Source organism: Meleagris gallopavo, chromosome 15 (genome assembly GCF_000146605.3).
Source record: "Meleagris gallopavo isolate NT-WF06-2002-E0010 breed Aviagen turkey brand Nicholas breeding stock chromosome 15, Turkey_5.1, whole genome shotgun sequence".
NCBI classification, from domain to species: Eukaryota; Metazoa; Chordata; class Aves; order Galliformes; family Phasianidae; genus Meleagris; species Meleagris gallopavo.
The window spans coordinates 5,083,075-5,098,988 of NC_015025.2; the positions used below are offsets into that span (position 1 = coordinate 5,083,075).

Here is a 15,914-nt window from a genome sequence, read left to right on the forward strand (position 1 = left end):
AAAAAAATCGTGATCGACTCACTGTATGAATCCTTCTTTGCTTTCTGGCTCAAAGCTTGCTTTCTGAGATATTTCTTGTGATAAGAATCTAGGAGATGAGAGATGGGTGTTGCTGTGTGGCAATCAACATCACTGAATAGACAACTGCACATTTGAAATCACCTTCCTCCAAAGCTTCTTGCCTCTGGAAGAGAGAGAGTGCTCAGGAGTGTTTACTGGCAGAAGATCTGGCCTGTGACTAAAGAGCTCCAGCTCGGTATGGGAAAACTGGGGAATGATACCATCCAATCCTGTGAAGAACAGGATGCAGGTGGGCATCCCTGCTCCCTCTTATCTGCTGGCAAGGCCGAGAAGGTAGGAACAAAGGAGTTTCTGCTGAGATCCCAGCGCCAGAAGCTGCCATTCCAAGGAGAGCTGACCTCACCACTTTGGATTTGAGCTGTCACTTCAACGACAGCTGAGTCGACCACTTTGAAAGCATTGAAGAAGGGCCATCATCACCATGGTTGCCGCTGCCATCATCAGAGCAACAATGTCCGACGATCCACCACTACTGAAGATCAACGACTGAACTATGAACCACCTGGATCCATGGTGGTGACTATCTCCCTCTTGCTTCCTATAAAGACTCCTTGCTTCTTCTTTCCTTTCTTTTCTATCACCCTCCTTCCCTTCCCCATTACCCTAATTCATAATAATATCCATCCTCTCTTTCCCCACCTCCCTAATTAAGATTTATAATAAACTGGTTGGACCAACATTTGAATCGTTGTTTCTTAATCTCACGCCGGGTATACAGGTATTAAAAGAACCTCCTCTCCCTCCCATAAATTAGAGCGAGACACTCACATTTGAGGACTCCCTAAGATAGTAGAGCCTTTTCAAATGTTAGGCTTTGCTGAAAACAATAGTTACCACACCTTAAAATCAATCTTCCATTTTATTGCTGCATGAATTTAAAGCAACTCGTTCATAGCTTCACTTTTTCTGACTCTACAAATTGTCTTAAGAAATAGTATTCAAAGGCAGATAACAGTTCATGACATGCATGGGTTTGATATTTACAATCCCAGTAAGCGGCCATTAAGATTCTCTGCTATTGTTAGGAATATAGAAGTACTTACTGCCCTCACTGTTCTTTACACTAACCTTGTTCTTATTGAAAATATGTCCTTTATATGTTCTAGCCTTACTGCTGCTTCCCATTTTATCAGTGTACAGCAGGAATAGTTCCAATAAGCTTAGAGGAAGACTAGCATACAGGGATAAACTTGGTTTGGCTTTGGCTGCTGTCTGGTTGGTAAACTGGCTTGGAGAAGGTGGCAATACACCAGCATAAAACTGCTCGTTTAATGAGAATGAAGATTGAAAGAAATGATACCCCTGAACCTCTAACTCCTAGAAAACTAGATATTTTAGTTGTTGTTGAAGTGCTCATATTTTCAAGAACAGTTTTCCAGGACTGACGCTACGGATAGAGAATATCTTTTATTAGAATAAAAGATAAAGTAATGAAAAAAAAAAGAGAAATGAAAACAGAGGTTCAAGATAACACAGACATTAAACAGGATAGCACCTTTGCATACTGTTTTAGAGACTTACCTGCAACTCAGCAGCAAACTATTTCTATGATGACGCTTCCCCAGTTGTATCACAGAAACAAAACACTGTGAAAGACCTTTCCTTCTAGTTATATTAGTTACCTTAACGTGGTGATTACAGACATACGTATTTTACGTGAAACCATGTATTTCAGAATATTTCCTGTTGAGATACCAATAGATAAGAAATCTGACATTCAAGTTTATAACATTCTTTGTCACCACAAAACGAGTAAATTAAATCACTTCAAAACACAACAAAAGGCAGAAAACTCCAAACTCCTTTCAAAACATTACAAAGCAAAGAAAATGATGTGTTCCTCTTGATATAGGAAAGCATTATCTTTCATTAAATAGAGGAAACTGTCAGATACACTTCTGTCAGGATGATGGCTCTTTTCCACTGCTAGAACACGCTGTTCAAGCAATACTCTTATGTTTACACTGGAAATGGAAGTTAACTACATGTCTGTGAGTCCCCTATTAGGTAGTTAAATGGAATTCAACTTGCCATTCTTCAGCAACCACCAAGCGCAGAGGCTATCACAACACCCTGAGGCGTTTTTATGGTTACTTTCATAGTAGCTAAGAAAAGCTATTGAAGAGATTTGGGATTTGGCTACTAACCATTTTTGGTAACAAAGTGTGCCAAAGGGCCCATTTTAGTTGCCTGGTCTCTTGCTGCCCCAGAAAGCACTTATCCCAGTTTACATCCAGGTGCCTTACGCAGGTATCTTGGATACCCACGGCACCTTGTTACACAAGTTTCTCAAGCATAAAAATCCCTTTTCTTTCTCACAGAAAATGTCCTTCCAGCAGCACCCCCCAATAAAAGCAATAAATGTAGGTGGTAGTAGTGACCCCTGTGTCAGACTGCTGAGTTAGCACTTGTGTGGCAAAGGCTACCTTTTTTGCTCAAATTGAAAAGCAGCTTCTATAACAAACTGAAAATAAACTGCTATTTTTTGCAACTATATCAGTTGCTTAAATGGAAAGGATACCATCACTAAAAGCTACTTTTTTGTTGTTTGTTTGTTTTAAATACAGTATATTAAGAAAAAGCTTCTATGACCTAGATTATCTTCCTGCCATAGCATAACATACCCTATGCTACAACTTAGAAGATATATTTACTATATTGGAAACTAAAGACAAAGAGCAGGCAGCTTTGTAGCTTTTTCACTGTGTGCTAGCTAGAGATATTGTGGCCTAATTAAATTCAGGGCTTTTATAGCTCTTTGCACTGATGTACAAAGCAGTCAGAGAGAGTGTTAAGTTCTGCTTTTGTGCTCTAATGTTGATTTTTATACTTGACAATTAATTCCAGCAAGTCACTTCACCTGGAGTAGAAACTTTTTCTTTTTTAAGGAATGCTTTTTACCTAAAATATACTATCTACTACCACTGAATTACATTAATTAACTAATCAAAATTGGATAGCATTTCTAGAAAAATGTATTTTGAGAAGAAATTTCAAGATGACCATTATTATTACTCTGTTTCCACTTTGGTCCATTAACAAACTATTTTACCAACATCTTCACCTTCTTGTGTGTGTTGCTGTCATAGGTATGCCACATGGAAAATGACAAAACAAGGGTATTTTGGAATATTTAAGACATGATAAATGACTTGAGATGACATTAGCTTCATCAAATCAATAATGAAAAGAAATATATGCTGCATTTCTGATAAAGCTATATTCCTCACCAAAAAGTCTATTTTCCCCAAGACACTTTTTCCTAAATATCCAATGTTATTAACAAAATACACTGAACAAGTACCAATAAAACAACTAATATCCAAAGACTGCTACTGGCTGCCTGGACAGCAGAAACATACAGACAAATGCACCTATTGCTAAACTAGACATAGATGAGTGTCATAAAACTTAAGTTTATATGGACTTGGTTAGAACTTTCATTCTTGCTCTTCGCATTATGTTTTTTTAAATAAATAAAAAGAATTTTTTATTTAGTAACACAAAAATAAGCACTCATATGTCAGTGTTGTTTAACAATTGATCAAGTGATATCCTCGCTCCTGGTCATCTTTTCTATTAGATCCAGATTTTGTCAGGAGCTGCAAAACACCAGATCCAAGTCAAATAACAACTACAGCAATGACTGGTATTCACCTGAAAGTAAGACCCTCCCTAGTACACTGCAGTGAACAAGCACTGTCACTGACTTTAACTATCCTGGTTTCAACTGGGACAAACTTGGCTTTCATCAGTGTCTGATAGGATGCTGTATTTTACCTCTAGGAGGAAAGCAGCACTGATAACATAGTGATGTTCTTGTTGTCATTGAGTAGTGCTGTAAGGTGCCAAGGATGTGTTTCTCAATTTCCTGTGCTGCCCTGCCTATGAGAGTGTTGGGGGACACAGGGATCTGGGAGGAGACGATACCAGGACAGCTAAACCAAACTGGCCAGTGGGACATTCTGCACCAAAAAAATCTCACTTGTATAATACTCTAAACCTGAGGGGACAGGGTCAGGACAGAGCTGGGGCAGCTGCTAGCGCTTGGTGTCAGACTGGGTATTGGTCAGTAGGTGGTGAGCAATTGTTTTGTGCATCACTTACTTCGTAAGTATATGCGTATATTCATAAAATCACTTCCATTATTTCTCTCATTTTCTGTCTTCACAAATACTTTTTATGTCAACCTGCGAGTTCTACCTTTTTTCCCAAATCTGTCTCTTATCTCACTGAGAGGGAGAAGGGAGCAAAAGGCAGTGTGGTTTTCCAGGTTAAATCATAACACTGACTTAATTAACCATGGTAAAGAAATGCAAATCATTGTGGTCTTCCGTCTGTGACTGTGGTGACTTAAACAATACATCCTAAAGAATGCAAATTATGGCCTAATATTATTGCCTGCTTTCTTATGTAAACAATGTGACAATTCCAACCAATACATTAACTCTGCCCTTTTACTACTTCCTTTCCAAGCACCATTACGACATGCAGTAACCTGTATTTCATAGAAGTCTGCAAATGCCTGAAGCCTGTGAAATCCACAAACAATTTTTACCTAGGAAAGATATGATCGAAGTATTTAGCTTTTTGTTTGTTTTAAGTCTCTCCTGAATGAGCATAGGTCCTCTGATTGTGGTTGGACATGCAAATACATGTTTTGAAATGAAAACAGTGAACTTGTACTCCAGTGCTTACATGTACTCCAGTGTAGACTACACAAAACAAAGGTATTGCTTAGTGATAGGTGACAGATTAGGTAACACAACCATACATCAATATGGTGAAAATCAATTAGGAAAGTGTCATTTACAGAATGTTTGCTGTTCATACGTACATAAAAATTCAACAATATTATATTCAGAACACTCCCAAAGAGCACATTTTGCCACAATTTTTCAACTTTTAATTTTGGAAGTGAAAGGATAGAAATACATAGAGTTGGTATATATAATAAAAATATTAATAAAATGTTTCATCAGAATACAAGCATCCTTCATCAGTAAACAGCCTTCAGATCCACTACCATTTATAATGCTTTCTGTTTTTTAACAGCTGATACTTAGAGAAAGCAACCTAATTAGAAGAGAAAATATGTATTTCTAATAATTTTTCCCCAACAATAATAGTTATATCTTCTCAGCTCCATTATACAGTTTTTCCACACATAAATAATTCACAGTAGCCACAGTAAGCCATCTTCAAGTCTATGTGGTCCAGAGGTAAAATTAGATCCAAAATGAGGGACATCTCTCACAATGAATGACAGTCGAGAAGTTTGCCCTGAAGTGATTTGGATTTCTAAGCTATCTCCCAAGGGTTAGAGCTTATCTGTTCCAATAATGTGTGTGTGTGTGTGTGTGTGTGTGTGTGTGTGTGTGTGTGTGTGTGCTGGGATTTTGCATGGACTAAATGTCTTATTCTGTGCAATCCTGGCCCTGAAAGTGTTTGCTCGTGGTATCCAATAATGTTAAGTTTCATATGTGTACATTGTACAAGGAGTAAATATCAGCAATAGTGAGCTAATAATTGTAACTTTCTTCAGGACTGATGGAGGTTTAGGTATATAACCAAATTCAACTATACTGTGAAATTTAATAATGATGCACTGCCTTGTAAAATAAAAACAAAAAAAAGCCTCCCCTATGAAATATTCATCAGTAATACGTATTGCAATTGATGACTACTGCAGCTTGAGAGAATCTATCATTAATGCCTGTTACATACTAAAATTTTTACCCCAAAATAAAGGAATGATACTTGAATACGTGGGGAGAGGCAAGCCTGTGCTCCTGTGAGTGCTCTTTAGAAATTCTCTTGATATTCAAGGTTTAACTGATTTGAAATATGTCAAAAGATCTCACTGGGGTGTGTGAAGCAGCGATACTGTAATTGGTTTCCCACAATTTTTTTGTGACTGTTAAAGAAGAAAGAAGGGAGGATCACCTTGTTACCGTTTTTGCATTTTATTAAGCATTTTCAGAAGTCTTCAGAAGCTCTGTGAAATGGAATATCACTGTCAATAAGAAAAAAAAGAGAGCAAAGACAAGAGGCAGCCCTATAGTTTCATCTTTACCTTAAAAGATGTCACTAAAAATATTAGAGAACGAAAATAAAAATGCTGACTTATATAACCATAATGTAAGCCTCCTGTTTCTAGAAAGTCACTACTTCCAATCACAATATTTATTGATAATTAAGGAACATTACTGTAATTGTTGTGACTCATTAGTGTACATATTTAAGCTTGCCTCAAAAAAGCTTATCTTTTCATCATTCAAAATCTGCAAGGTTTTGAGCCAACTTTCCTTACCCAAACAAACTCTGAAGCACATACCTATTTATCAGAACATCCTTAAGGACACAAATTATCCTTCAAAGTAGTAAGCTGGACACTAAATCTCAAAAAAAAGCCCCAGAAAACCACTTGCTTCTGGTGTTAACAAACCATCAATCTGATATTCATCATGCTACTGGTTTCCATAATATTTTGTTGAACTACAATCTAAATATGAAATCACTATGAGCATATCTACCTGAAGAGTATGAAGCCTACACAAAGATAGCACAAAGATATTTTTCAGTGACTAATTTATGTGAATTGGCTTATTGCAATGTTTAGTAGATCAAATCCAAATTTCAGGGCATTGGTAACCTGACAAGTTGCCTTTGACAAAAATGAGAGTCTTTTTTGAAATGGCTTTGAATGGTTGACATAAATCTTACCCAAAAGTATCAAAGTAATTTTCACATGAAAGCACACAAACGCAACAGAGAACTTGAAAAACTAGGACGAAATCAAGTACAAATCTTTCATCTCCAATTGCAGAACTCATTTCTTTAAGTTAGCTTTGCCTGAATAATTCAAACACATACAAAGTGCTCGCTGAATTCTACACACAAGTTTCTTACAAACTGATGTTTATTTCCTCTTCAATATGTAAGAAAAGAGTTAACAGTTTAAATATTTGAGAGGTTCTTATACATAACAGCAGAGCTAACTACATAACTAGACAAACAGAAGTCAATCTATTATTTGTAAGAGCCTCCTTAATTATCATTTTGTGCCCCAAACTCACTCTTCCCCCTCCATAACCCAGGTAGCTGAGTAATTAGGTTACCAGTCATACTACCCAGGGATAAGGACATGAAGAAACAGCTATGCTATTGTTGCATATTATTGTGTTTGTGACATAAAAAGAAAAAAATCCCAGGAGAATTCTGTCTTTCTGCAGTTTTAATTTGCATTTCTCTAAAACCAGTAACAAATAGGATATTGCAAATCTCAAAAGAAATAAAGATCTATCAAAGCTTAAAAATAAATAAATATATGCATCTACCAACTGAACCTTATTTTCATTTTTGTCCACTTAGAATAGTAGATGTTAAAATGGATAGATCACCTCAAGCCAATGTGTTCAATGACACATACTCTAAAACAAGATACATATGATACAGATACAGTCTGTAACAGACTGTAATATAATGTAAAAAATTCAAACCCTCATAAAAAACCCTCAAAACCAAAGTCAGGAACATCTGAAGCTCCTCAGAAAGAAAATAACATCATCAGCACCACTAACTGACAACGTTTTACAACAGACTAAAAGACACCCATCTATGCTTAGCATACGTAAAACCCACATCTGAAGTCATCTTCCTAATTTACGTGATTTCTAACCTGCACAACTGAGGATGATACCAAGCCAAGAAGAAAGTTGACTGACTTAGAGTCATGAAAGTCCACTGCATTGTAAAATGAATTAGAAATAGCAGCATTTTCAACTGTCAGCCTATTTGTTTCCAGACTGAAACAAGCTGAGGTTCTTTTTAAAATACACCCTATAAAGCCAGTACCAACTCCAGTTTAACTTTCAGAAGCCCTGAGCAATTAACTTAGTCATAAGACAACCTTCTTAAAACAAAAAAGTAACTGAGATGCAGGCAAGCCCCAGATTTATGATTCGCCTGCTTGGAAACCACCACTGAAGATAAAATGAAGAAGACTTCCTTTTTACACGTACCAACTCTTAACTACGCTGCACTACACCCTCATTTTTAATCGGCCTTCCATTCTAGTTCTTCACAGCTAGCGCTCATCATTACTACCCAAAAAAAAAGCTGTAAAATTTAACTTACTGTTCAGGTGCCCTTTCAGGCTATTTATCAATGTGTTGTAATCAAGCCAGTTAGTAAGCTTGATCAATTTTAAGATCAGCCTATTGTAAGGACTGCAAGATAAGAAACGCCCATTTACTGCTATTCTACCTTCCCTATCTTTTAGCACTTGCTTAAACACGTGAGACCTTCCCTCTAATGCCCTAACTGCTCATTTTACCTTATAAAACTTCCACAACAAATTCTATCAAAGCCTTTAGGAAATCCAGTAGAATATGGAATCAGAGTACATTAGTTTGGTCCTCCTGAGCCAGAGTTAAGAACAGTACATCATCCACAGAATGCATCTCTGAGAATGATGGCACATCTTAACACTTAGAATACCAGATAATTTTTTTAAGATTTAGCTGACTTGCTTGGGAAAAAATGAATGCAATCCTCTGAAACAGTGTCCTCTGAGGAGGATACTAATTTCCCACCCCCCCCCCCCCCCAAACTGTATCCAAGCAATTCTGCTTGTGAACTTGTTATTAACTTCTCTTACATCTAATAAGAAAAGACAGAAAGGCTGGGTGCATGACACATACAAATGGAGACAACATATGATATTTTGCTTTTGGGAGTGGAATACTTTAATTACAGCATGACTACCTGAAAAGGTCCCCCACTTGTTGTTTAGCCACAGTTACTCTGATCTCTAGAAACAGAGATGACGCTTGGACATAAAGAGAAGGAACTGAAGTGCTTTGTCTAGATTTATATAAATATTACAGCTATTTGTAATTTATGTTACTGTATGCGTTACCTTTTCAACAGTGAAACCAAGAAAATAATTAGCAGCTGACAGAGGCTTCCTTTGTACTCTCAAAGATAAGACTAAGTGGTGATGGTTCAGCTATTACGTTGAAATTCATTTCAGGTTGGTAAAATGCAATCAGTTCATTAAAACACAATTATGCTATGCAAATTCAGAAAAAGTAAAATGCTTGTCTTTTTAGTTCATTTCCATGTTAAATGAAAGATCGTAGCTGTGTATGACGAAAATCTTTCTTACAAGAAAAATAAGAACTCTCATTTTCAAAAAGAGAAAAAGCCCAAAAAACCCACATAGAAGGTACTGAGTAATTTCTTTTGGCCAATCCAAATATAACTCCTTAACTTACAGTTATATTTCTAACAGCTCTGGAACTTGCTCACCTAAGCCTGTATTCCTAAAAATGCTTCTACTTGTTTTTCGTTTTGGAAAATTTAAGTGTGTTTTGAAGGAAAAAAAAAAAAAATAGGCACAACAGTGGAGAAAACTATCACAACTTGTATCTCTCATACACATAATAATAGCATATGTACACAAACACAGGATCACACTACCTAAATCACAACTACGTACAGACATTACTCTTCAGGAAACTTTCTTCAAAGCACGTTCTCAGCTAACCAGCAGTATGTACATCGAGCACAGTCCATATAACAACTCATATGAACAAAGCACTGCAAAGTTACCTCTGCCTGAGGGAAAAAGCTATGGGGCCACAGCCATTTCCAAAAAAGCTTACAGAGCATTATTCAGACTGCTGGCTAAAAGTCTCATAACAACACTAAACTCAGGCACTCACCTCATGCTCCAGTATGGCTTCTTTGCAGCAGTAGCTTCTTACAACTAGAGAGAATAGCAAGACGTACAAGAGAACCATTTGTTAACTATCCAAAAGCACAGAATGCTGCACACATTTGCCCTAGGTAAATCAGAAGTTTGTGTTTCAACTATCTGCACTCTCAGTCCCTCCAAAATATTAAACACAATCATATAATGCAGCCATAAAAGGCACTTAAGCCTTAATGATCAGCCCACTCCCTTGAGAACATCTGCCATTTACAAGTCCTTTTTAACTTTACTGAACAACTTTTTTGTGTGGAGATAAGACTACTCTATCTCTTAACTATCAATGTATATTAACAGTATGTTACAATTAGAAAGGTCAACAAGAGAAACGGTGATAGAGAAGAGCAGTAGCAAAAGGACACACTCAAATGGAAAAGCATTACAAAGGAAAAATGCTCACCAGATTCCGAAGATCCAGGCTCACAAGGAAAACTCTACAAGAAAGGAAACTCTAACCAGAGATGTCTCCTCCGTGGCAGTCAACCCTTAAATGAGGTCTAAGAGAGGTGCAGCCAGGCTGCAGCCCTTCCTATCACACAGCTGAATTGCTCACCTGTGCTCCCAGGGCTGACCGGGTCCTTCCCCAGGTGCTCAATCAGTGGGTCAGGCTGGGACTCAACAGTTACAGTACAGTAGTAGAAACAATAAGACAAATTTTCTTTCTGCTGCATGTATAATATCTCATGAATACTTACTTCAATTAAATCAATTAAAACAATGAAAAAGATTTCAGAAGTATGATGCAAATAGCATCACAGTATCTTTCTACTACATAGTTTACTCCAAACAGAGAAACACATGAAAAAATTTCAGAAGTATTGTTTCAAAAGTTACTTGAACCCAAATACTACTTTCAAAAACAAACTGAGGAGGCTTTAAATATTTGCTATGTTTTCCAGTTTCACGTATAACCACTTTCTGTCACTGTCAGTAGGATATTAAATCATTAATCATTAATGACCATGAAGAGTTTGTTCAGACTGAAACTCCGACCTCCTCCTGCATCTCTCGATATAATAAAGACAATTTCAGAGAAATTTTGCTGATTTGAGAGACTTGAAAAACAGGAATAGTTCAAATAAGTCCATTTGGACCTTCTTTTACGCAGACAATAGATTTAATCAGTAGATTAATCAATAGATTTAATTAATCAATAGATTTAAGAACAATGAGGTGACAGATATTTTTGTATCTGTCAATAAATTCAAACGTTCATACTAATGTTAACAAAACACCTTTCCCAGCAATATTGAAGAGGACACAGATAACACATAATTGTATCACTTCGTACTCAAAAGCTGGCAGCATTTTGTAATCCAGATACAAGTACAAAAAACATGCAATGCGTTGAAAGTCTTCAGATTAACATATACTTCATGAATGCTCCCTTTCCTTAAAACAGGAAAGAAAAATATGAAGAAAAAAAAAAAAAACAAAGAAAGGAAGTAGAGGAACGGTGCTGAGGAAATAAAATGAAGCGATGATTTTATGATTTTCTTTTAAACAAATAAATAGGTAAAATGCATGAAGTGTGCTAACAAATCTCTGTTTCTGCATCTGTCTGGCAGTTAAAACCCTCTGACCTTCTGTTTGATTTCAGTCATGGGCTTTCATCTCTGGAAGCAACATGGCACAAACTATGGGTACCAGCTTATTAATGTTCAAATCATTGTTAAAAGAAAACTCCCACTGAGCACAAGCCCATGCAAGTGTGATCTCTTCAAACTGTTTACAAAGAGTACCTGTACATGACAAAAAATACAAACGCCTGGTAATAAAACTGGCATCTAATTTATTTTTGAATGTTTTAACTCTCTTTTCTACAAAACAATTAGATTCCCAAACTGTTTGAGAACAGAGCTGATACAGCTGCATTCTCTCTCATCAATGCAGTCCCACAGTTGCAGGTGTGTGGAACCAGCAGTAGAAACTACCTTCTGGTATCTGAAGTCATTCCTAGCTACAAAGCCACAGGGAGATCGGTCCCTTAGCAACTGTCAATTCATCCGTCCTTCATTTGGGAATAAAAATCCATTAGGTTATGTCTCTTGTCCTTTTATGAAAGGAAAGTGTAAGTGGGACACTTGTGACGCTCTGAAATACTGAAATAGTGCTGCTTTGGCTTACAGCATCTGTTCTGGGTGTCTGTTCCCTCAAAACCATTTCCCTTTTGTGCCAATACAGTTTCTGCTCAATTTTAACTCTGGAATTTTTTGTTAACAAGAAGAAAGCCTGCACAGGACTCAGGACATCAGAGCACAGTTTGAACCTTCACAGCATCCTCTTCTGTGATCAACAGGAAGTAATTTAATTTGTCTTTGATATTTGGGGACTGTTGTCAGCATTTTAATAGGAATCAGTTGCTTCTGAGGTCAGTCTCCAAACTGTCCCTAGTTTCACGCTCTGCTTCGCACTGCAGAGGAGCTGCAGGATGGGTAAGAAATAAACGAGCCAAGTGTGCAGGGAAGGCACCTGATGTGCACAGCTATGGCCAGGTGTTCACATCACAGAACCAAACCACAGCTAGTCTAAACAAAACTCTCCAGCACTGCTACCCCGTAATGAGATAAACATTAATAACAGAAAATGTGTAATGTTGGTTATTATATTGAAATTCAGAAAAATGTTGAACTGCTTCAATTCAAGTAAGGAATACTCTGGCAACAGTCAGAACAAAATCCACAAATGTTGACTGTTAACCTGAAGCTCTGGCAAACTCACAAATAAGAACAGAAAATTATCTTTGTAAGAGTGACTATTATTAAATATATGGTGAGTCATTTAAGAAGAGTATTCTTGTAGCAATTCCAGGTGCTCCATTTTCAAGTACAAACAAAAATTCTTTTACATGAGTGCCTGCTGAAATTAATCTTACGGTCTTCAGTGTGACAGTGCATAAGCAAGTATTACTGAATAATCCAGGTAGCATTAAATTCAATAAGAGCTAGAAACGATTATAAAATGGATCATTTTTGCAATATCAATTGGAATAGTGATGGGTAAGAATTTTGACACAAATATGATGTCAGAGTAGCTATGTGCATAAGTATTAAAAATTTCAACACTACAGAAAGTCAGTTCTGAAGGCAATCTGGATGGACAACAGAAAATTGCTCTGTACATCTTGCTTTACAATCTACTGAAACAGAATGATTATAGGATTTTTTTTTTAAATGCTAGAAAATAAGAACTAGTAAGGAAAACAGTATTTTTACTAACTATAAATAAAGGAACATTATGCATTTTAATGAACGCACTGCCTTATCATAAAAAATATTTTCATAACATCAAACGTTTCATCATACAAAATGCAATCTGACTAACAGTGTTAATAATACAAACAACTGTTCTTTCTTTTAGACCCAGATAAGCAAAACACTTAAGTTTACACATAACCCAAGCTGAGAATTTCCCTGTACTGATGAGGTGATGAGGTCTGTGATGAGGTGATTTCACCAACAAGACCAGTGATCTGATATTCATAATTTAGGCATAAAAGTCAGGGACATCTAAGTTCAAAGATACACACATGGTCTACAGATTTCCATATGGAGTAGAGGAAAGATGTAACACATACTTGACTCTAAACACACAGGCTACTTTACTGGTGAATGCAGTTCAAAGTATAACATCCACTGTCCATTAAACTGACATGAGTTATCCCACATCGTTCCCTTCAGATGCAAAGAAGTCTCTAATGTGAAGTTAAACAATCTAATGAAAAAAGCTTTTAAGCAAATCTCTAACTGGCTCTGTTCCACTTGCTGGATAGCAGTTTGTAGTGTCAACATACAAGTGGTGCTTTTACACAGTTTGCAATGATAGCCTTCATCTTTCTCTTGGCCTATTCACGAGATTCTCTCACCATTATGAGCAGTGACAGGGTGTTTCAATTCCTCTTCTCCCTGCATCACCTTTATTTGTTCTTGAAAAAGCCAAGAACAATTTTGCTTTCATACTTGCTATTTCTATTATTGCTTCACCAGTCAGTTGTCCTTGCCCCTCTGCAGCACTGCTAATGTCATTTCAAGATAGCAGCAAATAAATTCTGCATCCTTCCTTAAAAAACTGTGGTGCCTCAGATTCCAAAGTGACACAGGAAATATCTCAAGTCTCCTCAGCAACATGATGCACTGCACGAACCTGAGCTAGAGGCTCAGGTCTCATTGAAGCAGCTGCAATGAATGTGAATGTGGAGTTCTAGCGCCAGTCAGTCATTTAGCATTAGCTCAAATAGAAAGATCAAAGTTAACAAAAAGCAACTGAAATGCATAGCAGTTTTCTCTTGTGTATATGTATATGAAATCAGTGGACTTCATAGGATTGAAACTCATAACTGCTGAAACAAAATAAAGCACAGTCTGCAGAAGCCTTGTCATACAATCTTTGCTTTCAGTTGTTTAATCTCAACATAATTTCAGTTTAGTTTTTACATATTTAATTTCTCAACAGAACACGGGGATATAATTGTCAATAATGAGACATATTTAAATATTTTAAAAAGTCTAGTTAAGGAAATTCTAAGTTCTTGATGATCATTAAAAAACACTGTAGCATTTAAAAAAAAAAACACAACAGTTTCTGTCGATCTAATAGTTTATTACCTCTCCGTTTTAAACTTCAGTTAATAGCATGTAAAAAACTAAAATCTGGTTATCAAGTATGACTGTAAGTTTAACAATAGCAGCTTAGCTAATGCTAGAGGATAAATCACTTGAATTTGGCACACAAGGAGCCCTTCTGGGGGATTTGGAACTTACTACCTGCTAATTTAGGACGTCGCAATTTGCAGGTGAATCCCAGTCAGGTCACTGCAGTGAGGTTGTGCCAGACATCTAACACATAAGTAACTTATTTTAAAAGGAAATTGGACTTCTTTGTCTTCTTTGAAAAGGGTATGCAAGGGTGTGTATTTCTTCTAAAACAAAACTTAAATTTTACATTAAATAGTTCAGTAATATTGACCTGGTATCTCCTCTTAGGATCAGTTCCATACCAAATATAGCTTTATTCAGCCATAGTCATCTTTTTTTTTTTTTTTACTACCAGTGACAGTTTGCTTTACATATTTAGGAAATGATTAATAAGAATACTTTATAGATGCAATAGCATGTAGAAGCCATGTGATTTTTATTTTCAATTTTTTCAACAACACATTAAGAAAAGAAATGTCATGAGATTTAGGTGAACAACCTTACATCACAAATAATGATGGCATTATGTAATGATGTAATGCTGTAATGATGTAATCATACAGCAGAATTTGCAAGCTGATCATGAGAGGGAATAATGTATATAAATCCTTCAGCTAACAGTTTGACAAACCTAACAAACAAAAGACTACTCATAAAGGACTTGTGAAAACAAATTAATATGATGATTAATTATTGTTATTATTATTCTCAATTTGCACACTCCTCTATAGTTTTCTAAACGTAGTCAACCAGCTTCTACAAAATCTGAGTTAAAATGTACATGACGTAAACTATTATCTTCTAAAATAAAATTCTAAATATTTTCTAACCCATTTATAACTCATTTACAATGCATTAATCTCATTATGATGTCACACATACACATCAATATTCTTTCTGTACAACCTCTCAAAATGATCTCCAACTCATTCACCATCACAAAGGGCTGAAAACACTGGAAGACAGCCAAAGAAGAGCAGTGAAGAATCCTACAAAACACAAGACAGCTAGGAAATGGCCAATAACAATAACAGGAGATGAAAGCGGCAGAAGAGAACTCAGAGAACATCAGGAAAAACTTCAAAGGACTGCCTTCAGTTATACTATGGGACATGACGCACATCACATATGGATCACCTCTTACTCATAAAGCATTGTCAAGGTGATAAAGTTCTAGACAATTACGGATTGTTCTAGTACAGATATCATGGAAGAGTGACTCCCAACAGGCAGGATAGTCTGTAATTGTTACTCATGAAAACAACAAACCCACCTGTCTGGTAATTTATTATTCTTCCCTCTGCGCTCATCCACTCCCACTGCCCTTCTGTAAGCAGCTCACTCTTCAATACTAGCAATAT

At 36.5% G+C, this 15,914-nt stretch overlaps 1 long non-coding RNA gene across 1 annotated transcript in view; it reads right to left on the minus strand.

Moving 5' to 3' along the window:
* The window catches only part of LOC104913246, a 45,792-nt gene extending 35,449 nt beyond the window's left edge, over window positions 1–10,343 (minus strand). Inside the window, exons 1-2 of the long non-coding RNA XR_795238.2 lie at window positions 10,260–10,343; window positions 9,813–9,856 (exon numbers count right to left, since the gene is read on the minus strand). This is a non-coding gene — a long non-coding RNA (uncharacterized LOC104913246). The remainder of the gene's footprint in view (window positions 1–9,812; window positions 9,857–10,259) is intronic.
* Between the last annotated feature and the right edge of the window lie 5,571 nt (window positions 10,344–15,914).